Raw genomic sequence first — 27,096 nt, 5'->3', positions numbered from 1 at the left:
AAGCGGGCCCGAGGGTAAAATGACACTTGACAGATGAATTTGGATTTGAGTGATGATGAACAACTCCCCTTAACTTGGCGGAGATTTTCATCCTCTTGCAGCTTATTCTCACAGCTAGTTCAGTGGCAGAATAAGACAACATTTTGGTTCTACATCCTATCCTTTGGCTTGTTTATGACTAACATCATATTCTAGTATTAATCTCTTGTTCTATCTATCTATCTGTCTATCTAAAGCCAGACACCTCAATCTCGTAAGGAGTGGCCACAAACAAATCATCTCCATGTCGCCCTGTCCCTTGCCATTTCGCCGCCCTTCTCCCAACTTACACTCCCCTCTCTCATATACCCCTTTATTACATCCTTCCATCTCATCCTCGGTCTCCCTCTTCCTCTCCCCCCCCACCTCACTCACACACTCTCCTACTTACTCTCCATCCTCTCCACATGGCCAAACGACCTTAATGTATTTCTCCTAACGCTTTCTGTCGCATCCACATTCACACCACAACACTCTTTCCCTTCCTCATTTGTCAGTCTGTCTCTTCATGTAACTCCATATGCTTCTCTCAAATAACTCATCTCTTGTTACAGTTCAGTATTCAAGATGGAGAAAAGTCAGTTTGAGGCCAGGAAAAGGAGGACAGGGTATAGGCAACGAGTAAGAGGAGAGAGGAGGGAGGACTCTCGAGTTTCGTTGTCTTAGGTCCCAGGGAGTGAGTGTGCGGGGGAGAGGAAGTGATAGAAGTAGAAGGACGGAGGGAAATACAACGCAAAGCGAATAAAGGTGAAAGCACAATTAAGAGGAAGCGAGTGTGTAGGGACCGGTCGATGGATAAACAGAAAGCAGTGTCAGTGTCGCGTGCCGGATGTGTGTGTACGTGTGTGTTGTGTGCTTAAGTTGCCGCAATGCTGGTATTTGATTTTAGACTGGAAAAGGGCATAACAATGCCACCAACACTATTATCAATGACGTTTACTACATTGGTCTAATTTACAACTGCTTGGTATTTTCTTACCAGTTTATATTAAAGCATTCTAGAACTCCATTGGAAATTGCAGTCATACTGACTGCTGGATTGGACTTGTCTTTGCTACGCATTACGCAAACAATGCAGGGTCATGTAAATTCCCTGCCCAGCCCCTGTACTATGGGGTGGATGGATGGGTTTTTAATCCCTTCTGCCTGAAGACGTACTTTGTACTCGCAATTTTAGCAACCTTTGAGGAGAGGTGGATGGCAGTAGATTTCATTAATCTCTTCAGGTGGAGGACGTTCTTTGGACTATATTCTAGCTACAGCCAGACGATTATAATTCATCTTCACCATTTCGCCAGACTTCATCTGGCATTGGCCAAATATAATAATGACAACTGAGAAAAGGCGGAAAAAAAAGTGATGAGTATTAAAGTGAAATGTAGGAAAGTTGTTTGGGTATCGTGTGGAAAATGAAAGGTTAACCCAGTCAATACGATGATATGTTTTTTATATTATTCATGCTGTCACCGGACGGCTTTATTCAGTTTAATGACTTTCGGAGTAGAGGGGTTAAAGAAGGCCTTCCTTATCCTCTCTACTATCAGGGGACTCTTCTTACATAAATACAATCGTCTGGTAGCTGCAAGAATGAATTACAAAACGACGCCATCGCAGTAAGTGTTAATACCAAAAGAGGGCAGGTTATGTAAGTGATACTGGTGGGGGGAGGAGGAAAGGAAGACCACGGTGCCATAGTTTCGTTAACGTTGAAGTCTCTCTAAAACCTCCTTCGTTACCAGTTTATTTTCGTTTATGGCATGGTATTTTGGCTGCACACCGTCCTTGCCGTTCAAAAAAAAAACAAAAAAAAAAAACAGAAAATGGTTGTCACATGCAAGAGCGTATTCACTCTTATGATATATTTTCTGTATTATTCCGACTAACGCCTGAGAAATTACTTAACTTAGGAATCGCTTTTAGAACTATGAAATTAGGTTGACTCATCTGTCTGCCCATCTACCTATCTCTCTCATTCAATCCATCTATCTGTCTATCTGACTATCTATGAGTCAATCAGTCAATTAATCTGTCTATCTACCTTTCAATCTATCTGCCTGTCTGACTATCATACCGTCTGACTGTCTATGTATGTATGTATGAATGTATGTACTGTATGTATATATGTATGCATCTGACTGATTGCCCAACTATCTGTCTGACTGTCTGACTGTCTATCTACCTGTCTATGCTACTGATTATCTGTCTGAACGTCTGACTATTTATCTATCTATTTTTCTATCTATCTATCTACCTGGCTATCTATCTATTTATTTATATATCTGTCTATCTGACGATCTGTATATCTGACTGTCTGACTATCTATCTATCTTTCTATCTATCTAACTGACTCTCTCCCTGTCTATCTATCTATATGTCTGTCAATCAATCAGTCAATTAATCAGTCTGTCTGACTATCTATCTATCTATCTGTCTGACTATCTGACTACCTACCTATCTAACTGTCTGACTGCCTATCTATTTATGTACATCTGTCTACCTATATCTATCTATCTATCTATCTATCGTTTGACCCCTAATCCGATGAGGGATAGACTTAACAAAAGCACCTCCAAGCATTTCTCTTCCCTAACCCCCACCACACATCCCCCTCGCTATGGGCTCGTATTCTAGGTGGCACTGGAGATATCGTAACACCTCTTCCTTGGCAATTTGTTCTGCTGTTACACCCAAATATCCTTTTGTTACGAAGCCTCCTATCCTTCATTTTCTTCACTCTAACTCTTCGCCTTCAGTGCTAAGTGGTACCCATAGATTAACACTAGAATATGGAGCTAGTCATGGAAAAGCGATACGGAAAGGATGTATAGCCACAGTATTGTCTTTTTCCGACACTGAGCTACGTGAAATAATGAAATAAGCTGCAAAAGGACGAAAATCTGGGTCAAGTAAAGGTGAAAATGGTAGGCCTATAGTAAGATAACCGCCCATAACTTCTACCTTGACCTTGACTCTAATCCCTCTCCATTAGCACCACTCTTACAGTCTCATATTATAGGCCTACAACTCTTCAGAATTTCACACCCTTGAGAGCCATAGGCCTATCACTTAATCTGAAAGAGGTGGGGGTCTTCGCAGGCCAAGTGAGAACTGATAGATCACCTGTTGACGCCGTAATAAGTCATCTGGTTTTTTAAGTTGCCGGCAGGGTGATGAAGAGTTAGTGGTGTGAGGGTGTAGGCTTTTAATTACCCCGTTCATTTTGGCTCCGAGTTTCCTGCGATAAATTTAATTCCCGACCTAATACAGCAATCAGACCAACTACATTTCATGGTGTTACGTCTGAATCACCACTGACTATACAGCACTTTGTTTATACTAGTTTAAGATGTAACAGACGCAGTATTATTTTCTCTACATCTACTTAGGTTATGGAGCTTATGTTTCCACCAATCTATCTGCCTTTGTGTCTGTCATATTAGAAAACAAAAAAGATTATTAACGGAAGGATCGTGATGCAGCTACCGTTGTGTGGATGTTCCTAGTGAGTCCAGGATGACGTGAATATACTGTGGTGAAAGTACCGGGTATACTCAAAATTAGGAACTTCATATTCTTCCTCCCACAAGCTTCTCCGTCATCTAAAAGGAAGACTGAGAGACGAGGATAAAACGATAACCTCCATTTTCCGTGGTATTCAGTAAAGGGGATTAAACAGTTGAAGATGCCACTGTGTACTTGTCGTTTGATGTATTTTTATCAACGATTAAGTACTTCATCACTGGATCAACAGAAACTTCCTCAAAGTTATTCAAAATCTAGAAGATTTTCGGTAATCACACAGGCATAGGGAAAACATAGTCCTTGTTTGCCTTTCGTGCTGGTGGTAACTTGTCTACGTCCAAAAATAAAGGGGTAGAAATAGTGTTATGCATTTCCTACTAATAATAATCAAGCATCAGCTACAGTACGTTCACTAAGTAAAAAGTGTATCTCCTCCATTCTATGCAGCTCATATTTCATTACATATTGAAAGTACAACTGACATTTACTGGAAATTTAGGGTGAAATCAGAACCACAAAAAAGTCTTACGATGCATTCAGTTAATTTAGCGCGTTTGTTCTAACATGACATAAGATCCCTAACCTCTTCCAGCCCACCTGATGGCCAAAGGTAGTCTGACTATATAGAAGATTTATATGACTAGCAACTAACGAACTCATTCATACCTCATAAGGAAAGCTCAGAAAAATTCATGCAGCCGCTACTGCGTATTAAATTTGTGGGAGTGATCCAGTTCTGAAGCATAAAATAAGACCGACTGTGTTAACTCTCTTATGATCGGAACAATTCTAGTAAAAAACAACTAACGTAACACGATTAATTGAGCTAGGCCACCCCGTATATGCCTGAAAATATTAATACTGTCGCCATGAACCCTCTCGCCGTCGGGACAACTCTCGTACTTTATTCCAGTTAACGTTGGATGATTATATACGGCCTTGGGAGCACATTAACCCTATCTTGGTGGGAACAACTCCAATATTTGTTTAGCCAAAGTATTTCATTCCAGCTGAAGACAGACAATTATATTTAGATGAGGGTGTGTCATAGCTCTGCATTCTCGTTGAATTAGAAGCTTTTGTGGCACTTTTCGTCAGAGATACAGCTTGGAAATTATACACTGATATCTTTTTGTTGTTGTTGTTATTTAGCTTGTTTTTTATTATCGGCACAGTTGGGTAAATACCATAAACAAAGCGGCCTATTAACTCTCCAGATACAAAATTAAATTGGTATTAGAGAGTTACTAGGAAGCATTAACGGAAGAGCATATGGGCAATAGAAGCCGGAGAGAGTTAAGATTTAATTTCACAGGTGGCCGTGCTAGGTTAAAATAAATAAGTAAAAGCTCATATGTTTAAAAATTGTTAAGGCTAATGACTCCAGTTCCTGCAAAACTCACGTAAGACATTCGCAAAATCCTGTGTAAAATCATGGTGTTCGTGTTCTTACTGACAAATTGTCGTAAGCTCTTCATAAGCTGCGGGAGTCCAGTGTAAATAAATGGGAGGGAGACAGTGTAAATGTGCTGGTCATCTTTGCAACAACCGGAGACATGTTGGCATTCCACATTGTTTACCCCTTGTGCAGGACAGATCAATGGACTGTATTTACAACCTCCCCTAAGCTTAATCCATCCCTCCATCCATCCACCACATTAACCATCCACCCATCCTTGACATTCATTCATCTCTTCATCCATCACATCGTCCATCTATTCACCACGTCATTCAGTCATCCACCCATCCGTCCATCACGTCATCCTTCCACCACTTCGTTCATCCATCCATCACATCATCCATCTATCTATCGATCCATCCATCCATTCATCACATTATTCAATCATCCATTCATCCATCACGCCATCCTTCCATCATTTCTTCCATCCATCAGTCAAGTTGTACGTAAGACTGCTCATTCGTACGTTTGGCATCGCTCGTGCAGTTCCCATCCTCTCCATCTCTACTAAACTAGAGTAAATATTAAAGTGAAGGAAATACGACCAAGGAAAATGACTCCTTAAAATACTAAATTGAATGGAGGGAAATACGGCCAAACCAAATGACTTCTTAAAATCCCAAATTAAAGTGAAAACAATACGATCGGACAAAGTGACTCCCTAAAATACTGAAAGTGAAAGAAATACGACTTTAAAAATTACTAAGCTGCTCTGGCGGCTTGTTTATCGTGAATATTGGTTAGGATTCTTTATAAATACATTTCCAGCCGCGAATGATGGCCAGGGGGTGGAACACTGAGGCTCCTGTGATTCACCCTCAGCTGTATAAACTCGACTGCTGTCCAAATTAAAACAGTAAAATTAATAGCCGTGAGAGGATTAACACTCTCAGCTCCTATGACAAACCCTCAGTTATATAAAATCATCTGTGTCAGCCCATATAACTTTGTGCAACTGATTAGACCATGAGGATTAAGAGAGATAAGATGGTCACTAAGGATAACACAACCATGAGAGAGTTAACAGAGACATACTAACATTAAGGCTCCTATGATTGACCAAAATGCCTGATGGCGGTAAAAATAAAGCAGTGCAAATGACGCCATCGTGAGAGAGATAAACAGACGTCGTCATCGTTTTCAATGCTAAGTCAACTCGCTCAGGGGTGGCTCAAGTAAAATGCACAATCTTCTACATCTTCATGGTTGCAGCTGTACAGAATTATCATGGAGTGACCCCAAAAATATGAAGAAATTGTCATCGTTTCTTGTGGTAATGAAAACAGTCGAAGGTGGGCATTATCATAGTTATAGTTTTTATTATTTTTGGCACCATATCTGGAGAAATGAAGCCACCTATCCTTGGCAAAGCTCTAGTTTTCTATTGTAGCTCGCGTCAGACGATCCTTTTTTTTTTTTTTTTTTTTTTTTTCATTTTTTTTGGCTGAGAATGAGTACAGGAAGCTGAGAAGGCGAATATTATCACAATTAACTCTTTCGCGTCGGCATATTTCTATTATATTCCAGTTAACGTTACTTTTTTTTTTTTTTTTTTTTTTTTTTTTAAGGCTACCTGAGGGTGTGTGTCAGTTTTTTCCGACCTCAAAATTTCGGTGAGATTCGACAATGCTTTGGCGACAGTAATTAAATTTTCGCATTTATCTAATACTGTGTAGTGTGGTGTCTGTATCAATACTGGAGCATCCTTTCATTTGCTAAGTCGGGTTATCACAGCAAGGGGGTTAGCTTCTCCCGTCTCAAATGTCCTCCTAATCTATTCTTGCACTGCTTGAGAGAGAGAGAGAGAGAGAGAGAGAGAGAGAGAGAGAGAGAGAGAGAGAGAGAGAGAGAGAGAGAATAATGTAAGGTAGTAAAGAGATTAATGGGGATTGCCTCTGATCCTTTCAGCCCGAGAGGTCTCTCTTAAGCTTAAAATCCCTACAACAAAAAGACATCGCACTAAAGTAATTAACCGCCTCATCCCAGTGACGTATACTATATTGCTCTTCCCACCACCAAGCGAGTTTATGCAGATCTGGTGAGACTTCTCGAATCATAGAAGTTAAATATAGCCTTCTTTAACCCCTTCACCACTAGAGGATCTGTCCTAAGTTGGTTTCATAGATATTATAACAAATAAGTCATCGTTTTGAGGGTATTATACTGTGCAGTGAGATTATTCGCTACTGCAGGTTAGGTTATGTCTAAGTACTGCTGTGCTGTACGGTATATTCAGCGTTAAGGCAGTCTAATCCTTTTTCTTCTCATGTTAAAATAAAGTTATCACGTTTTTAATGAAATGTACTGTCTAGCGGATGTCACACCCTCTCACACAAACACTTTTCCCTCCCTTTATAGGGGTGAAAGCTCTTGGAAAGCGCGCGCGTGCGCACGCTCTCCTTCAAAAACATACTCACGCACATGCTCACAGACAGAGACAGACAGACAGACAGACAGACAGACACACACACACACACACACTCTCTCTCTCTCTCTCTCTCTCTCTCTCTCTCTCTCTCTCACACACACACACACACACACACACACACACACACACACACACACACACATTTCTTCCATAACTACATATCATATGAGTACATCCTACACTTAATCTACAACTTTAACACTTTCACCCACATCTGTACACCTAATCATAGGGTACAACGCAGATGGTTACTGCTACCAATGCCTCAACACGTGTGAATTTCTGACTAATGAAGCCAGACTCTCACTTTTTTCCAACCCACTTGAATATTATGTTGTTGGTTTAGCCAGATCTCTTGGGTCCGACATAGTTTTAAGAAGACATTAAGGAATAACTGACTGGAACTGGATGGTCATTTGTTACCTGTCTTCAATATCAACACCCTCTCACCCCTACACTCACACACTAGTCCTTGACCCTATGCCTACACCCCCGCCCTTGCCCCTGTGCCTTCACCCCCGACCTTGCCTCTATGCCTACATCCATACCCTTACCCATACGCCTACATTCCCTACCTCACCTGTATATCTTCACCCCCGTCCTAACATCAACGCCTACACCCCTCACTCCTACACCTACTCTCTTCACCTGCACCCTCACCCTCGCCCCCTGCCCTCCGTGTTGCAGAGACCTCGTGCCAACAGAAGCCACGGTGTCTTCTGGGAACCCTCACCTCCTTATATGGCAGCGTGACGTCAGAGCTACGTCACACCTCACTTGCACAAGTCTGGGATCTCAAAGTCATTGTGTTTCCAAAAGATCCATCTGTTTATACACCGGTATAAGTTGTATGTACATCCTGGAGGTGGACAATATAGGAGTGTAATAATATATACTTTCATATGTGGCTATATATTTACATCCATTAAGGGGAGTATCAGGGCGAAATATGTGAAAATTATCGAAAAAAAAAGTTTTGTACGTTCAGGCAGGCTTTCTGAGCAGCTGTGCCAAGTATTACAATTCGTCGATTTTTTGGGGGGCACTATGGGTATTTTTGTATGATTAACCCAGGAGCCCGTCGTAAAAACACGGGTCGAGTGCACCGTGTATGCTATTAATATTTTTCTCCCATAATCCATTTTTTTTTTTTTAATGATTTTTTATGATTATTATGATGTAGAGGGGTAAAAGAGCAAGGTTTGCATGTTGACAACCCTGGACCATAACTGTTGGTACGAGTCATCTTTACTTCTGCATCTTGGTGCCCTCTGATGCCTTGAAGGTATTAAAATTTTACACTTTGGAGGGAATATCTATTGCTTTATTGCCTTCAAGGTATATGTATAATCTCAGGTGACCAGGTACCAGATTCTGTTTAGGTATAAATATATATACATACCACAAAAGGTCATAACGGCAGCATCTCATGTAATTTAGATACACGTTTTGAAAACTTGTAATTGTTGACATTCAGCGGCCATCTACTTCCTTATTTTTAAACCTAGGACCATGAATTTTTGTCAGCTTCTTAAACATGAGTCTGCTGCAAGAAAATTATTATTATTTTTTTAATACCGCATGTTTTGGGGGTATGGCAAATGTGTTAGGACTCCATATTATAATTACAAATCATAATAGACAAATAGATAAATAGATAGATAAATAGACAGATAGACAGCTCTATGCGAGCCTGGGAATGGGAAATGATCTTGCAAGTTACACTGAGGAAAAGCTGACGACAGACTAGGAAGTAGCCAGTCAGGAGATGATGCAGTTAGTTGGTCAGCGATCACCAGGTGAACACACATACACACATACTCACACACAGGCTTCTTGAACTTTCCAACCACAGGGAACACACGTGATACGACTCCTGTTACACCAGAATTTGGGAAAGAGAGCTCAGAAGGAGACAGGCCATAGAACAGGCAGGTAGTAGGGAGAAGGGCTTAGCAACTTGGAGAGAGAGAGAGAGAGAGAGAGAGAGAGCGAGACAGGAGATAGCTAGCGGGACTCTACTTTATACTTCGCTCTGTGTGAGAGACTTGTTAATATTTCCAAGACAAATAAAAATAGTCCCATACTATTCTTTACCCCTCCTTGTCATTGAAAGACAAATGGGAAAGAAGATTATCCACTTACAAAGCTACTCAAGTATAACAACCGCTCGTCCACAAGTCTAATATATATAACTTCTCTACAAGTAACTACAAAGTCTTTTTTATGACAAATGTTCAAACTGCTGAAAAAATGCATTTTTAAAATCATTATTATTTTTTCCTGTAAACACTGAAACGTTCATTGAAAATCTGGGATAATTTTTTGATGCTCTACATAGAGACTATATAATAATTTCAGCCAAATTGATGGAAAATTGTAGGATTAGATAGATTTTGAAAGTTTGCGAAAATTGACATAAATAACCAAAAAATCACCAAATCGCATTTCCCCTCCGAAATAATATTCCAAAAAATTAAAAACATGTCCAAAATACGTCCCTTGAAAGGTAATATATATATGGTAAATTCTTCATTCCTCTCTGACCATTTTTTGTATTTCACCCACATACTCCCCTTAAGGATCTCTCGATGACATAGCTGTCCTACAAACCTTCTGTCACAAACATAGCCTCACCAACAGCACAATTTTGCACAATTGCTTCTCACTCTACACTCCAAAAGCATTTCACACTTCTCCAGCTACAAAGTGGTCTCCCTCGCTCGGCCCTTTTCATCAGCTTCCCTTCAAGACCTATACAACACTGATATAATAGAGCTGTTCAACCACGTCAGGTGTCTGCAAGCCATCCGCTGCAATACAAACAATACGAGAACATATGAGTTGATTTTTTTGACGATGCTCTGCGATGGTCCCAGAATTCGTCTTACGTGATCTAGGCGTTATGAATCTGAGTAGCCATAGAAACACCCGGAGGGTCTTTTGACAAGGCCACCCCTCACAGGCGCGGCGTCAGGCAATACATAGATAGACCGCTAGATGGCCTGGATTAAATTCGTCCAAGCCTCCATATTGCCACAAATCATTACTCACTGCCACTCCAAGCCTCCCTCCTCCAAGTACTTCCCCCTCCCCCTCCCCTGTAGTCCCCCTTTCATCCCTTTCTTTGTATTCATTCCCTCATCCTTCTTCGAATATGCATGAGGACACTGATTACAACACCATTATTTCCTATGCAAATGTTTAGTGTCTACTCTGGTTTGTTGGACTGTTGTCTTGTTCTCGCTCGAGTTATGCGAAGAGTTTCCTTCAGCTAAATAAAATCGTCTGGTCTTACCTAAATATGCTTTATATGTGATTTTATGACTCAAAATATTTTTTCTATAGTATAACAGTCCAACTTTTTAATAATTTCATCTTCGTACAGAAAGTTCTTGTTATGAGCCACCTCTCTGAAGTTCCTTTATGGTATTAGGTCGACAATAAAAAAAAAATGCCTGTGAAAGTTTCATGTTGCATATAAAACTGATTTGTCAGCTTCCCTGAAATTACGGTGCTAGTCGCAAGGAAAAACAAAATTTGAAACACATCTCTGACTTTCAGTGTGGACTGCCTCGAAAACATGTCTTTCTGGAATGAAATTACACATTACCGTAAGCCAGTCACCAATGAAAAACTAGATTCGAAAGCAGATCCATCTAGATTCTGATAATACAATAGTAGCTTAATCCTCAAAAATAATTTACTAATCAACATCCACGTACATTAGAATATGACAGCATTGGCATAATCACTACTAAAACACTACTCGAAATTAGATCCGGAGAATAGTGGCCTTATACCCAGCTAAAAATTATACACGATAAAGGCTCCATCTAGAATGAAGTCATACACTCTTAGCCTAACCCTCACAGAAACTTGAACTCGAAATCATGTCTACCTAGAACAATTTCTCTCTGTAGTAGTCCAATCCAGACAGAAATCGAGGAGCGATGGCCATGCAGAAAGTAAAAGAAATCTTACCCTTACAGTCTTCAAGAAAAACGTCAGTAGGAACAAAGGCAACAAGAGAACTAACTCAGGGCAAGATGAGGGTCTAATGGCCATACGATACAGGCTCAGTGTTCAGCTATTTAACTCCTTTAATACGATGACGCCTCTTTCGTTTTGATTTTGCTACCTCCAGGCGATAGTGTTTGTCCTTAGGGAACTGAGAGAAATGCAGAGGTGAGATATAGCTCTTATAACCCCTTTACTGCGAGAAACCCCTCCTAAAGATAATGTTAGTTCGTCTGTTTTACTTTATTTGCGTTATCTTCAGACGATCTCATTCAGCATAGGGGAAGCTTGAGATCAGCTAGATATGTAGTGATTAATATTGTAAACCCCTTCACTGTGAGATCTCGCTGTAGATGAATATATTCGTCTGTTGGTAGAAAGAATTAAACAATAAAGTCATCGTAGTAAGGAGGTTAAAAGGGTGAAAACTACGAATATGACACTAATTATGGCGTACTGAAACTGAGGGACGACTAAGCAGGCATTGCGGACATCAATAAATTGTTACATCAGTAGAAGGAGCAAAATTTTAAGCCATCGTACTGTTTAGGGTAAGAAGAGAATATCACGAAGACGGGTATTAAGACGCATTAAAGGTGAAGAGGAAGTAAAAGAAATATGAAGGAGTGCATTGAGATCGTATGATGGTAACGAGAATAGAATATAAAGGATGTATCGTAATGCGGACGTTAAGGGAGATCATTAAGGATATGGGTAACTTACTATGACGCATTGGAGGTGGAGGGGAATTAACCAAAGTGAGAAGGGAGTGGAATGACTAGATGTGACTGGGATGATGACTGGAAGGAACGAGGAGTGTGGAGGAGAGGGTGGATGACCTGGGTGGAGGACGTGGAGAGGGGTGGAGGTGAAGGATGCGGGTGGAGAGGGGCAGTGGAAGAAGGCGAGATTCAGTTGTGACTAAGTTAAGGTAGAGAGTGTGGGTGAGGATTGGAGGTAGAGGGTGACCTGTGAATAGAAGTAGATGATGGAGGCTACCGATTGAATGTGAGTGGAGGAAAATGGGTGGAATGAAGGGTGGAAGGAGAGGCGTGGAATAAAGGTTAAAGGAGAGGGGTGGAATAAAAGGTGGGTGGCGAGGGGTGGAGATAATGTGTAAGGATGGATCAAGAGGTGTGGAGGGTAGAGGGTTGAGGAGAAGGTAAAAGAGAGAGGTTGGAGAACGAAGAATGGAAGGTGAAGACAGATGCAAAGGTGGAAGGAGGTGTTGCAAGTGGAAGTAAGGGTGAGGGGGTGGAGTAAATGTAAGTCATGTGGAAGTAAGGTGAAGAGAGCAATGTAACAGAGGATAAAAGGAAAGGTACGGGTGAGTGGAGAGAGAAGATAGGGTTGGAGTAAGGAGACAGAGGCTGGGACTGGAGATTAGGTAGTCAGGTGTTGAGTATGTATGTGATGCTGACATAGTGGTGGGGATGGGGATGGAGGGTGGGCGTGTGAGGAATTAGGGGTGAGGTAGGGGTTGAGGTAAGGATGATCGTAGAGATAGAGGTGAGAAGAGTGGGGGTGTGAGTGTGGAAGAGGGATTTGGAGTGTGAGCAGAGTTTGACATAGGGAAACAAAGGTTATAGTAAAGGTGGTGATAGGAAATTAACGTAGGAGTGGAGTGGAAAAATGGATGTGAAAATGGGGCAGGGAAGGTTGAGGAGGCAGGAGGGGGGACACAATGGAAACAAGAGGAGAAATGAAGGACAAAGAGATGTGGAGGCGCAAGTGGATTCAGGTAGGCTCTCTTGAAGTAAGGATAGAGGGATGGTTTGGAATATGAATTGAAATAGATGAGACAGGCTTGCATCAGGTGCTGTGGGTAAGGAGAGGTTGCAGAGGTGAAAGCAGATGGTAGATGGAAAAGCTGCACTGACTGATATGAATGGGCAGGAAGAGGTGAGGGGATGAGAGAAGAGGATGAGACATAGGAAGTGGAAGATTTGCAGTTGCTGATGTGAAGGTGTGTGTGTGTGTGTGTGTGTGTGTGTGTGTGTGTGTGTGTGTGTGTGTGAAGAGGCAGGGGTGAAGATGGGAAGCAGGGTAGGTGGAGGTCTTGCAGTGGTTGACGTGGGTGGGTTAGGAGAGGTAGGATGGAGGGAGTGGAAGTAGGGGTGTGTGGGGGGAGGGGTGACGTGACTGTGCGTTGGTTGAGGGAGGTGTGGGGCAGCTGAGTGCAAACAGGGGAGCTCCGGGTACCGTTGAGGGGACAGAGGGAGAAGGTATATACTCTGGGAAAAAAAAGACCGGTGATGTACGGGTAGGGTGAGAGAGAGAGAGAGAGAGAGAGAGAGAGAGAGAGAGAGAGAGAGAGAGAGAGAGAGAGAGAGAGAGAGAGAGAGAGAGAGAGAGAGAAGAGAAAGTGGTGAAATGAAGAGAAAGGAGGATCAAGTCTTTAAACACGTCATTCTCGGCTCAGCAACATATTCTAATTTTCCTAACTGTGTTGTTTGTTGCACAGACTTAAATGCAAGTCATTCACACTTTCATAAATCAAGTATACACTTTATTTTGACCCATTCAGCAGTATGACGACTTGTTTCAGTTTACTTTTATTCATAACTGCATATTTTATTCAGTTTACAGAGCTTTGAAGTGAAGGGGTTAGTCTCTTCGCTATGATGACTTAGTAGTAAAGTAAATTATTGCTACATCTAAACTGTTTTTCTCAATATTAGGAGATTTTAAAGAAGGAAAACTATTACTACTCTTGTTCGAAATATTTCTCCTGAGCAGAAAATAATGATATGGAGAGAAGTGGCTGAATGGGTTAAAGAAGGCTTAGGGTACCTATTGGGTCCAGTTCCTTTGTGTCAACCTGTTCAGTATTACTTTTTATTTTATTCCTGGTACCGGTACCCACAGACGATTGTGTCTGCGTTTAAGAAAATCTCTCGGAACATCAATTTATCTACTATTATGAAAGACTTCCCATAGCTAAACAACATCGTCAAGCAGGAGGAAATTCAACATCGTCAAGCAGAAGGAAATTCAGCCTAACCCCGGACTCCTACGCTCTTGATGCGACAAAAAAGACTGAGTGATGGATGACAGGAAGAACAAACGAAAAGACGTTCTCGAACTGAAGGAGTTAAGTTGATAATATCGTCTGGTGATGACTAGAGCATAATACAAAAGACGCCATCGTAGTAAATATATTTAGATTAATTTGAACCTAAATATTCTTACAGGATTCTGATGATGCCTTGTTCCTTGGGATCCGTAAAATCATTATTCAGGGTGGAAATAAGCATTGTATATTTGTCCAGACATTTCTACTTGCCATCAAGTCATCATCATTGGACTCTAAAATTATGATAGAGCCAATTATTACTTGTTTTAGAGTTAAAACGACATGATAAAATACAAGGCAAACAACAATTACATTTCAGGATAAAATATTTTAATGATATGAATGGGTACTTAATTTAGGATCTCTCTTTCATGTGAATAGATTCCAGCGTTCTTAAATTTAAATAACTGCTACTACCGATGATGGTAAAGTCACCAGGCTTTTATCTAGATTCATAAGAAACAGAATATTCCCTTGTGGCAGACTGTGCAGGTGACTAACTATATTGGGCAACCTGTCCTTGTTGACTGACCTAAATATTCCGCGATTCTGCCCTCGAGAGTTCGGAACTTACTCCCAGTTTACTTGGCCTGACTCCTGGAGCAAGTGAAACGGAAAGTGATCGAGGAGCGTAGTTCAGATGCCTGTTTTGAAGGTATTTTTATGAATATGTGTAAATCTGACCTGAGGGCAACATTTTGGCAAGACTCGACTGAGATCTTCTCTTCATTTGGAAGTATGTCCAAGACAGGGGATGAGTAAGTAGGCGTATATCACTCCCCCCCCCCCAGCTTTCTTTTAACGTTGGGATTCTCTGGATGGGTTTATATTTGCTGTCTAGAAATTCTTAATTTTGTCAGTAAAAGAGATATGAACCATCTCATCAACCCTCTAGCTCTCTTTTGCAGCTAAAGCCAGATGGTTACATTTAGCTGGGAGTGTTAATACTCACCAACCTTCCCGAGCCCCCATCCACTCTTTTGTAAACGCACACACACACACACCACCTTCCACATCCTCACTCACTTGTACACATATTCTTCCTCTAATATCTTATTATTTTCCTTATAGTAACTTCTCACTCACTTATTAGCAAACCCTTCAGTATGATGAAGTTTTCAATATTATCTTGCAACACCAGATGATCACATTCAGCTTAATATTGCCCCCGTATAGCGAAGGTGCTAGTAAGGTATTATCTAATTCTTTCAGTTCGAAAGTATAAAAACTGTTGTCGATGGCTATCTATTACTTTAAAAACAAATCAAAGGACACCTATGAAAGGTTGCATCCACCCTTTCAATCTTATAAGAGGAAAGAAATGATTTATGGGGGATAGGCCCCATAAATCAGGGACCCCACTGCCTAACTTCTGGTCAGGATGGAGATCTACCAGTGTGTAAAATTTTGTGTTCCTAGAGAGAAAAAAAAAAAGAACGTGTCCTTCGTGGGGGCTACGGGGGTGGCTCTCGGGATTGCCATTCTGCCTAAAACGTTTCCTGGGTGAACTCTTACCTACAGTATGTGCAAAATTTCCTGTTCCTAGGTTAAAAACTATGGATGTTCATGACGGTTTCGGCCGTCCCCCCCCACCCCCCCGGTGCCCGCCCTCTCTTCCGCAGGGGTCACCACTTGGGGGCCCTTCCTGTCTCAAATCTAGCCAGAATGAAGATCTAGCATTGTACAAAATTTAGTGCTCCTAGCTCCTAGGTAAACGAATGTGGCCTTGCAAAATGTCATTGACTGAGACACCGCCACCTCTTCTCCCCCCAGGAGCGACCCTCAGTGGTCTCATCCTGCCAAAAACGTGGCCGGAGGGAACGTCAACTAATATGGCTGAAAAACCCCTGGGGTCGCCTCTACTCTCCTCTCCACCATGGGAGGCGGCCCATGCGGGTCCCACTCTACTTATAACCTGGCCCGTGTGAAGCTCTAGCACTGCAAAAATTCGTGTTTCTAGGCAAGTAAGTAACTGTGCCTAACAGCTTCGGCCGAAACCCCCATCAACTCCATCCTGCCTGAAACCTGCCCCGGGGGAAGTTCTATCCTTGTGCTAAATTTCGTTTTCCCATTACCTCTCTTACTGTATAAGGCCCTGATCCCATCCTTTAACACTGTATTGTAACTCAGAGAGTAAGTGATTGGGTGACACAGGTAGGAGCAAACACTATGTTTGACGGAATCCTGTGGGTGCGGTAAAAAAAAAAAAAAAAAAAATTATCAAAGTGAACTTTTCCAATCCACTCATCCTCCCACAATTATCCATCCACACCATTTTATTTATGTGACACCACCTCCACCACCACCCTCTCATTGTTCATCCATTCACATATACTTTCATATCCAGTCTCATCCACCTACGCCTGCATCAACCCCTTTTTCACTAAAGTCTTCAAATTCACCCACTTATCCACATCTACGTTTACCCACTTCTGCAGTTGTTTCTCACTTACTCATGTGTTTCTCACCAACCTATAAGCACACGAACCCCATTAATGTCTGCTAATCTATACAAAAAGTTTCTACCCACCCAGATGCCCTTTACTGCATTCCCTAAGTCCACTCACTCATCACCCACCAAAAGTATGCACCCATCCACTCGTCCACCCATACTCTCCTTATCACTCATCCACCAACCCACCCACCAATAAAACTTACCCTTTCATTCATCTACCTGCTTCCTCGTCTTTATTCAGTCAATCACCAAAATTACTTATCCACCCTTTCATCTACTACACACTCCTCTTCGCTCATCAACAAATATAACTCGCTCATCTACACATCCACCCTCACTTCCCATCCACTTATCCACACACATGCTCCTTTTCACTCGCCCAGACTCACCCATCCATTCATCCACCCTCATCTTCCTTTCCACTCACCCACACTCATCCATCCATTCATTCCTCACCTTCCTTTTCACCCATAAACACTCCCTCATTCACTCATCCACCCACACGCTCCTTTTCATCCACCTACACCCCTCCACTCCTCCACGTCCGCCCGATTCGTGACTCTTCCACATGTCGCCATCATCGCCACAACACCACCTGTTGAAGGATGAGTGACTCGGGGCTTTCGATGTCCAGCAAGTATTTTAAGTTTGCACCAGGTAAACACACTCACACACACACACACACACACACACACACACACACACACACACACACACACACACACACACACACACACACACGCACACGCACACGCACACGCACACGCACACACACACACAAACACACACGCACACGCACATGTACACACACACACACACACACACACACACACACACACACACACACACACACACACACACACACACACACTTCTTATTTAGGTTATTCCATTCATCCCTTCCCCACTCAGCCACACACTCATCGACACACACACACACACACACACACACACACACACACACACACACACACACACACACACACACACACTTCTTATTTAGGTTATTCCATTCATCCCTTCCCCACTCAGCCACACACTCATCGACACACACAACACACACACACACACACACACACACACACACCTCATTCAAGACGCCTCCACCTTCACCTCAAGTATCTGTTGTTGAGGGTTTGGTGACGCCGTGGATATTTGTTGTGACAGTGTTGTAATCTCTCTCTCTCTCTCTCTCTCTCTCTCTCTACACACACACACACACACACACACACACACACACACACACACACACACACACACACACAAACACTCACACTCTAGGGCAAATAAACACATTAGCACAAACACATTCACAAACACACACAAACACATACAAACATGACATAAGCACACACAAACACACAGACAAGCACAAACGCACAGACACATACAAACACACACACATGAACATACACATAAGGACACACAAACACACTAACACGCAGACAAACACAACCACACTCAAGCACACATGCCAACGCCAATGCACACAGAAACACATAAAACACGCACACGAACACACAAACACAAACACTTACACACACCAATACACATACAAACACACACACACACACAAGCAAGCCAACACACCAACACACAAACACACACACAAACAGAAGCACACAAACACACACAAACACGGAAACATACACAAACACAATACATACAAACACACAAAAACAAAGATACACAGACACACACAAACTTGCACACACAGACACACACTAACAAAAAAACACACACAGAAAATCACAAGAAACACAAACACACGCAAACGCAAAAATACACACACACACACACACAAACAAAAACAAGCACACAACTACACACACACACACACACACACACACACACACACACACACACACACACACACACACACACACACACACACACACACACACACACACACACCTGTTGAGGGTTGTGTGACGCGGGTGATTCGTCACTTTCCAGTAAGTGGTTATAGCTTTGTAACACGCACATCCCAACATACAGACATACATACACATCCGTATACCCACACATGTCACGAATACATACATAAATACATGCATATATTCACACATCACACACACACACACACACACACACACACACACACACACACACACACACACACACACACACACACACACACACACACACACACACACACACACACACACAATTACTCGTATATCCGTGTGAAACACCTATATACACAAGCACTTACCGTAATATACATAAACATACCGTATATAGATAAGAACCTTACATACACACCTGTCCCCTCCCTTCCCCTCAACACACCTTCCTTGTCCTTGAACCTCTTCCGTCTCTTTCTATGCCTTCGTTTTTTCTTGTTCTCTGTCTTGTCTTTCTCCCCATCTTCTCTTTCCCTTTGCTTTGTCTTTCTTTCTTTTCCTTCCTCTCTGTCCACCTCCTTCCCTCCCGCCCCCCTTTTTTCCCCTTCTCTTCCCTCCTTCCTTAATCTTCACGTAATCCCACATCCTCCTCCTGCCAGCTCTTTCCCTCGTTTTTTCCTTGGTTCCCTCACTCCCCTCTACCTCCACACGTGTTCCTATTTGCGTAGTAACTCTTCTTGTTTTCCTTTCCTGACTTGTCTCACCAGATTTCCTGCCAGTAGTATTATGCTCCAATTTTCCTATTCTGTTCTTTCCCTCTCTATCGTTCCCATCACTGTCACTACTTCTCTATTTTCCCCCTTTTGTTACCTTAATTTTTACTTCCTTCTTTCCCCCAATTATTTTCTCTGTCTTTCCTTCGTATATCTGTCTTAGTCTATTTTCTTTTCTTTTCTCTTTTTTTTTTCTTTTTTTTTTTTACTCGTGTTATCAAGCCCATCTCTCGTGCTTCTCTTATTTCTCATTCTTTCAGTATTTTGAAACTTTTCTCTCTTATTTTCTCTTTCGTGAATCTTCGTATTTTCAAAGTGCTATTAATTATTCCGACGGAAGAATAGTACCTACATTATGGAAGTATGTTTATCCTCACATTAGACAGTTTCGGAATGTGCGTGCTATTCTTCTCCCTTCTTATGTTATTTGTGTAGCTAAGACCCTCTCCACTAGTCACTCTTTTAATGTTAACTGGGTCACCAATTCTCCCCAGTGTTTTATTCTCTTCCTTCTATATTTATATTGTCTGGTTCCTTTTTCCTAATCACTTTCTTCCCCTCTTTATTAGTGTCACAATGTCCTCTCTCACTCCAGCCGTTTTGGCCCATTATTTTATTTGTGTGTGTGTGTGTGTGTGTGTGTGTGTGTGTGTGTGTGTGTGTGTGTGTGTGTGTGTGTGTGTGTGTGTTCGTTTATTTCCCTCTGATTACTTTTATCACATGGTTGATTATACTTTTAGACGATGGTTTTCAGCTAAGGGGAAAATTTTCGGTGTAGGTAGATTAAATATACTATGTTTAACTCCTCTATGTTTTGGTAACGCTCCTAAATAATGTCAATCTGTTGTAGCATGAATTAAGGACGAAAAATTACGTCATTGGACTGAACAAGTTATCTCAGTACTTCACACCTCAGTTCCTATACCCCATCCGTCCCTCCTTCTCAGTTCTTTGCCATCCCACCCCGACTCCTACCTTCCACCCTTTCTCAGATGTAAGCGTTGTCACACCCTCCCCTCCCTTCTAACTCCCTGTCCTACTCTCCCCTCCCCTCCCTTCCTCTCAGTTTACCTCCACTCCTCTCCTCCCAATCCTCTCCCCTCCCCTCCCCTCCCCTCCGTTTGCCTCTACTCATCTCCTCCCCATCCCCTCCTCTCCTCTCTAATTCCCCTTCCCTCCTTTATACGCATCCCCAGTCCCTTTCCAATGGCCGGATGTCGCTCCACGCCCCTTGGATATCACGCAAGGGACACCCATTCATCATGATGTCTGTGAGTAGGGGAACACATGTTCTTGTTTACCTTGTACCCACGATCGTAATTTCACGGTCAATAGTCCTTTTGCGTGCTTGGCATTCCGATATAGCGAAATGAGATTCAAGCCTGCTATATTTCACCCACGCTGTTGTTATGACGGTCAACTGTCCCTTCACATACTTGGGGGTCCTAAATGATAGTGAAATTGAAACGTGTCTAATTATTACTGTAAACTCTTTTTGCATTTTACGCAAAGTGGTAGTCATGGTTCTTTTACAGGGCTGGAGCTCCGAACAGACACGGTGAGATTCCTGTCCGCTAGATTACCTTATGTAATGTATAGTCACAGCCAACTTACACACGTTCCTCATGGGTAGCCAGCTCCTCTATTCACATTCAAGCCGCGTTCTCTGGGCCCCAAATGACACTTGACTCTTGCGTAATTTTATTGTGTTTGTGAGAGATTCTATTTTGTTATCCTGGGAAGCACGACATGGTGCGAACGTGTGAAAATACATGAAAGAACATACTAAACTCCAGTACTGATTAGCTTGGTGAATTATCTTTAGTTTTAACAGTTTCAAGAGACTGAAGAGAAACTAATGAAAAAGTCTTCCACTTCACTTAATTGTTACTGATGAATTTAGCAGGTCATCCCTGGCCTTAAATACAGTTCAGGGACAATGTGAAAGGATAAATGATTCCGGCGGTACAAGCACATTAGGAGATGTAACATATATGGGATAAATCAGTGTGTTGCTCTGACGATGGTGTCAGTATTTTTCTTGATCACTCACTGAATTTTTGACTAGTATTTTTGTACAGACAGGTATCTTTTACGAAATTAAGAGTCTAATAGCAAGATTTAAATATGTATCCGTGGTGAGAGAAAAAATAAAAAGGGGGGGGGGCTCCGAAACTGCCACACCAGCTATCATCAAGTGGTGTAAAGGCCGAATGTTTAATTGTACCCTGTGACTTGACCATAGAAAGATTAATTTCAGAATCGAGTCATTTCATCCTTCTATAACTCTTTACCTTTCCACAAGCTTTCAGTCAGATCTTATCACATCTGTTTGAATTGACTTGGCCCACTGACCTTAGCCTTTAACATTTCGGAGTGACCTTGACCTTTCACTTATTATTCTTACAATCGAATATCTTCATCCTTGTTTTAACCTGAACGCATCCACAGAGTTCAGTCTACATCGAAAAATATCTTTAAGTTGACCTTGTCATGTGACCTTGACATTTGACTCACTGTAGAAAAAAAAAGGGGGGGGGGCAAACCTTTAAGTGATCTTCAACACATCCACCAAGTAGGACCTACATCAGATCCGAACTATTTAGTTATTATCTTGACATTCAGACACACGGGTCGAACTTTGATTTTGTCTTGTGACTTTGACCTTCCACTGACTGTCCTAAAGACTGAATCTTTTCTCTCTTGTCTTACCCTTAATCCTTCCCCCAAGTCTGGTCAAAATTTAATAAAAAAAAAAGTGTTTAAGTTGATTTTGCTAGTTCAATATTTAACCTAGCCCTGTGACCTTAACCTTTGCCCTAGCATTAAAAATAGTAGGTTGGTTTGCTCCTTGGTTATTCCTCAGGCATTCCACAAAGTTTGGTTACAATGGGATATAATTGTTTGAATTAGTTTCACACACACACACACACACACACACACACACATACACACACACACACACTAATAAAAACGTAACATCCGTTATTGTCTCGCGAGCCGCGAGTGTAACGAAAAAAAGTAAAAATAAAAAAAGAATGCTCGGTCAGACAGGGTAATGGTATCACACATTTAAAAGTACAGTTCTTAAGATTGTTAAGTCTAGCTTTATCAATATCAGTTAATTTTTGGATGTCGGAGAACCTCTTGATGCAGCCCATTTCGCCAGTCACACTCTTTTATGGTTTTTCGGACCCAAGGAGCTCCTTTGCTGTCGTAGAATTTAGGGAGCCTCACATTACAGCCCGCATGGTCCCACATCTTGTTGATATTGTAGCACTGTAACTATCTGTCTACCCGTATAATTACTGGGTTCCAAGGACTCAGTGTAGATGTATGTACACTTCATTACGTGTTGATTTTATCCCCTTCAACCCAGGAACGTCTTTTCCATTTTACTCCTTATACCTCATACACGATTTTATTGACCTTCAGATAACCTATTCAAACCTGAGGTGTTAGATACAGCCTTCATTAACCCCCTCAGTAGTGTGCTGCTCTCCAAACCTGACTCATCTGCAGGAAGTATCAAGAATAAAACAGAACAAGCGTATTCGTCGACGGAGTGATTTTCGGTGAACCAAGAAATCGTCAAGCGGGGTGGGTGATTAAGAAATGGGTATGGTGTGCAAAAGACTGGTTGGGATGGACTGAAATGCTGATGGTCAGTTGTGCTGGGACGAAAAGTATACCGTGTATGCCGCAGGATTAGTAGTCCGAGTGCTGTGAAAGTAATTTTTCAAAATAATATCCAAGGATTAAAGTATGAGGAGCAAGTATATGAGCCTGGGGGACAACGAAATGGGTGGGATTAACTGGACTGTGGGTTGGGTGTGGAGGGGCCACAAGAGTACACCCATTACAAGAGAGGGGAGTGTACGCCGGGGGGAGGGCAGCGAAACGACTGGGGACATGGCGACATGGAGATTTGTTTGTGGCCACTCCTTACGAGACTAAGGCGTCTGACCATAGATACAGAGAACATTTAGCTAAGTTTTCTCCAACAAAAAGATAAGCTGTTCTCGCATGCCTGGCCTCTTGCGACGCAGTAAAGTATGCCATCAGACTTAACACAGTCTGGGATTTACTGTATAATTTCTTAATTATGAGCAGCTCCTTAATCTCTCTCTATGTTTCTGTCTGTGTCACAAACTACATAATTATTAGTTTATTTTGTTTTGTTTTTTTGTGTGTGGATTGTTTAAATGCTTGACTACAACCACAATTATCATAACTGCTACTGCAATGCCAGTTCAATGCCATCTCTGCTACCCTTAAATCCGTACCACTACTATTACTATACCCTCACTACCACAGTACTGTCCGTATTGATATACCGCCACTACCTCCACCACAGTACCATTACTGCAATATCACAACTACCACACCGCTAATAAAATACCACTATCATTATCACCACCATAAAACCACCACTGCTACCTGCAACATGTCAGGTAAGACTTTAACAATATCTGCAGCATGCCTGAGCATTAAATTTTTGTGGATACTGTCTCCCCGTGTCTACCCAAATGATTATCGCACTCCAAGGACGGACTCACTGTTGGAGTGAGGCCACCAGATTACTTGCTTATTTCAACACATACACCTAACCTTGGGATCCATACTTCCTTCTTAATTACTAACGCATTCATGGTGAGTTAGAGATTTTTTTAAATAGTTCTTTCTTTGCTGTTTGCCTTAACTGTTAGCATGTTCCCCAAATTTATTGCTGTGAGGAATCTTAAGAAAATTCAGCACCTTCTAGTAAGCCAGGAGAATGAAAACTTGACAAAAAATTTAGGGGACCTATAACAGGCACACAACACATGATAAAGTTGTATATTGAAAATCAGGAATTTTTGCATGTGATGTGTTTTGCTGCATCCGGAAGTGTGTGCCAAATTGGTGGAAAACGACTGTGTGGGAGCGGTTGAGGGCTCCCCCCCTTCTCTCTCTCTCTCACTGTCTCTCTCTTGATGTCACGACAATAGGAACGTTCACAAACTCCCGAACGTTGCCAACCTTCATCTGATATTTTGAAAAATAAAAATGTGGTCAACTAAACTACTATTTTGTAAGTGTTTCCATTATCACTGTCCATAAGTATAATTTTATGAACATAGTTACTCAGTAAAATGAGGAAAAGAAGCTTCATGATGATAAAGTTGAAGGGAATCACTAAACTAACAAAAGAAACTGCCTAAAGCCCCTGTCACACATACGCGACTCAAGGTCCGACCGCCGCGTGACTCAAGGTCGTGTCTTAGTTGGCTCCCACGTCTCCCTACTGGCCCCAAATCTGCTCTGTTCATGGCTGCCTAACGACAGCGTCAGAACTGCCTCACGACCGGTCGTGACGTCCTCAAGAATGAGACAAGATCAAGAGGCGACAGCAAGTGACGGAGCTACGAGTCTTCAAATTTGAAATTTAACGAATTTTTATCAGCCATGACTGTGACACGACAGCCCACAAACACAAGATGACTGAGTGATGCATTTGAGGAATGCACCCCGACCCCCCACGACACCCTCACGACCGACCCATGGAGCAGGACATCACACCTGGACCGCCATTGACATCCAGCGTCGGGTGGGGCATCACACCTGGACCACCAATGACACCCAGAGCTTCACCATGGATCAGGGATGTTTGGTACATGATAATTATCGTACTTGTATGATAATTTGGGAGTTGTACATAGCATTTTGCAGAAATACGATTTTTTTTTTTTTGTTACGTAAAATAAGAATAATAAAGTAAAAATAAGCACTTTGATATTATTTGCATATAAAAACTTGCCTGTACGATAATTTTAGGGGAAATAAGATAATTTTTCATGATACTGTACGATAATTCTGGTCTTTGGGCACAACATCCCAGCCATGGACCTCTCCTGTGTCTAGTCAGTTGATGATGGACATGCAGTCATAACGTTTTTTTTTTTTTTGGTCGGCGACAGCATCATGACATGCAACGACCTCATCACGATGCATCCGATTGAGCTAAGACTGATTCACGACCGACGTATGACACTCCCGACCATGACACAACTGTGACACGACTTTTGGCGAGTCGTGAGGCGGCCACGATTTTTTAATGTGCGCGTTAAAAAATCGTGAGGCCCGACGAGTCGTCCCAGCGGCTCACGAGCGCTCTAAAGAGTCCGGACTTTGTTTGTGAATCATGGGACGATCGATGAAAAAATGTGTTACAACTTTGAGTCACGCCGCGATAGGCCCTCGAGTCGCTTGTGTGTGACAGGGGCTTAACGTTGGGACATTATTCTTCGTAGTGTAAAGCCGATTACTTACATTCCTAGCCATGTCTTTGATTATAGCTTTAATCAAATAAAAATTTCGGACATGTGTCTATACATATGCTAACATGAAGTTGTTCTTCCTGGAAACATCGGTACTTGGGATTTTGGTTGGCGACTTCATCTTTGCATGATTTTGGCTTCATAAATATCACCTTTTTTTTTTTTTTTTTTTTTTTTTAACGTATAGTCAATATATTCCCATCAGCATTTGCCAGATGAAACATTAATTTCTTTGATAACTAAATGATATGCATTTCAAAGTAAACATGCAGCGAGACTTGTAATGATATGTGACAAATGCTAACGGACCACTTGTTTTATGCATTCTAATAACTGTTCTGCAGTATTTTACTTAGTAACTCATACAGTATATAGAAAACTGGTATAATGGCCAACGATTACAATATTGAACAAGTTATGTATTCTTCAGCACTAAATATCGTGGAAGGGATTTTAGAAAATATATGGCTGTGCTAGATGGGAGTAGTCGACGGCGTTCCTACTTAAATTACCCGGCGATCATTGACGACTCCTAAGTTTGTGAAGGCACCCATTCTCGAAACACCCAGTGTGTTTTCTCTATGCGTTTCGTTGCAGTTTTGCTCACTGTGCTCGCCACTGTTATTCATACACTCCATTACTCTAGCATTTATTCTTGAAACACCTGTCTACTGCATGTACTTTATACAGGAAAGGCAGACGTTCATCATTTCAACCTTTAGTCAGTGCAGTATGTAAGTTTTAATAGATTGTACAAAAAGAAAAAAAAATTGCTAAATTAGAATAGCTATGTAGGTCGAAAGCTGGACGTGCTGAGCCGGCGGCGGGTTGTTAGCATTACGGCCAGTGCCGTTAACCAGTGGAATATGGACTTTAGAATTGCTGCTGTCGGCCGCCACTATGACGTCACACCTGTTGACGCCGAGTGGTGGACGTGTGTTGAAGAAAGGGTGAAAAACTTGAACCCTTAAAAAAAAAAAAAAAAAAAAACTCAAAGTGAAGAGTGCTTAACAAAGTTTTGCATGCGACTTTTTTGTCGCATCTGGAGGTGTGTGCAAAATTTGATGGAAAAAGACTGTGTGGGAGTGACTGGGGGCTTCCACCCCCTCTCTCTGATGCCATGACAAAAATATGTAATATAAAGCAGTGTGTGTGTGT

The 27,096-nt window shown here is 41.9% G+C and overlaps 1 protein-coding gene across 1 annotated transcript in view; it reads right to left on the bottom strand.

Annotated features, from left to right (window-relative positions):
* Window positions 1-27,096, bottom strand: part of LOC145406146 (ileal sodium/bile acid cotransporter-like) — a 105,981-nt gene that overhangs the window by 35,396 nt on the left and 43,489 nt on the right. The gene's annotated exons all lie outside the window — the stretch shown is intronic.

This window comes from Coenobita brevimanus, chromosome 69, assembly GCF_032717465.1.
Source record: "Coenobita brevimanus isolate Jiangsu-jjx chromosome 69, ASM3271746v2, whole genome shotgun sequence".
Taxonomy (NCBI): Eukaryota; Metazoa; Arthropoda; class Malacostraca; order Decapoda; family Coenobitidae; genus Coenobita; species Coenobita brevimanus.
This window is presented reverse-complemented; position numbering and strand designations above follow the sequence as displayed.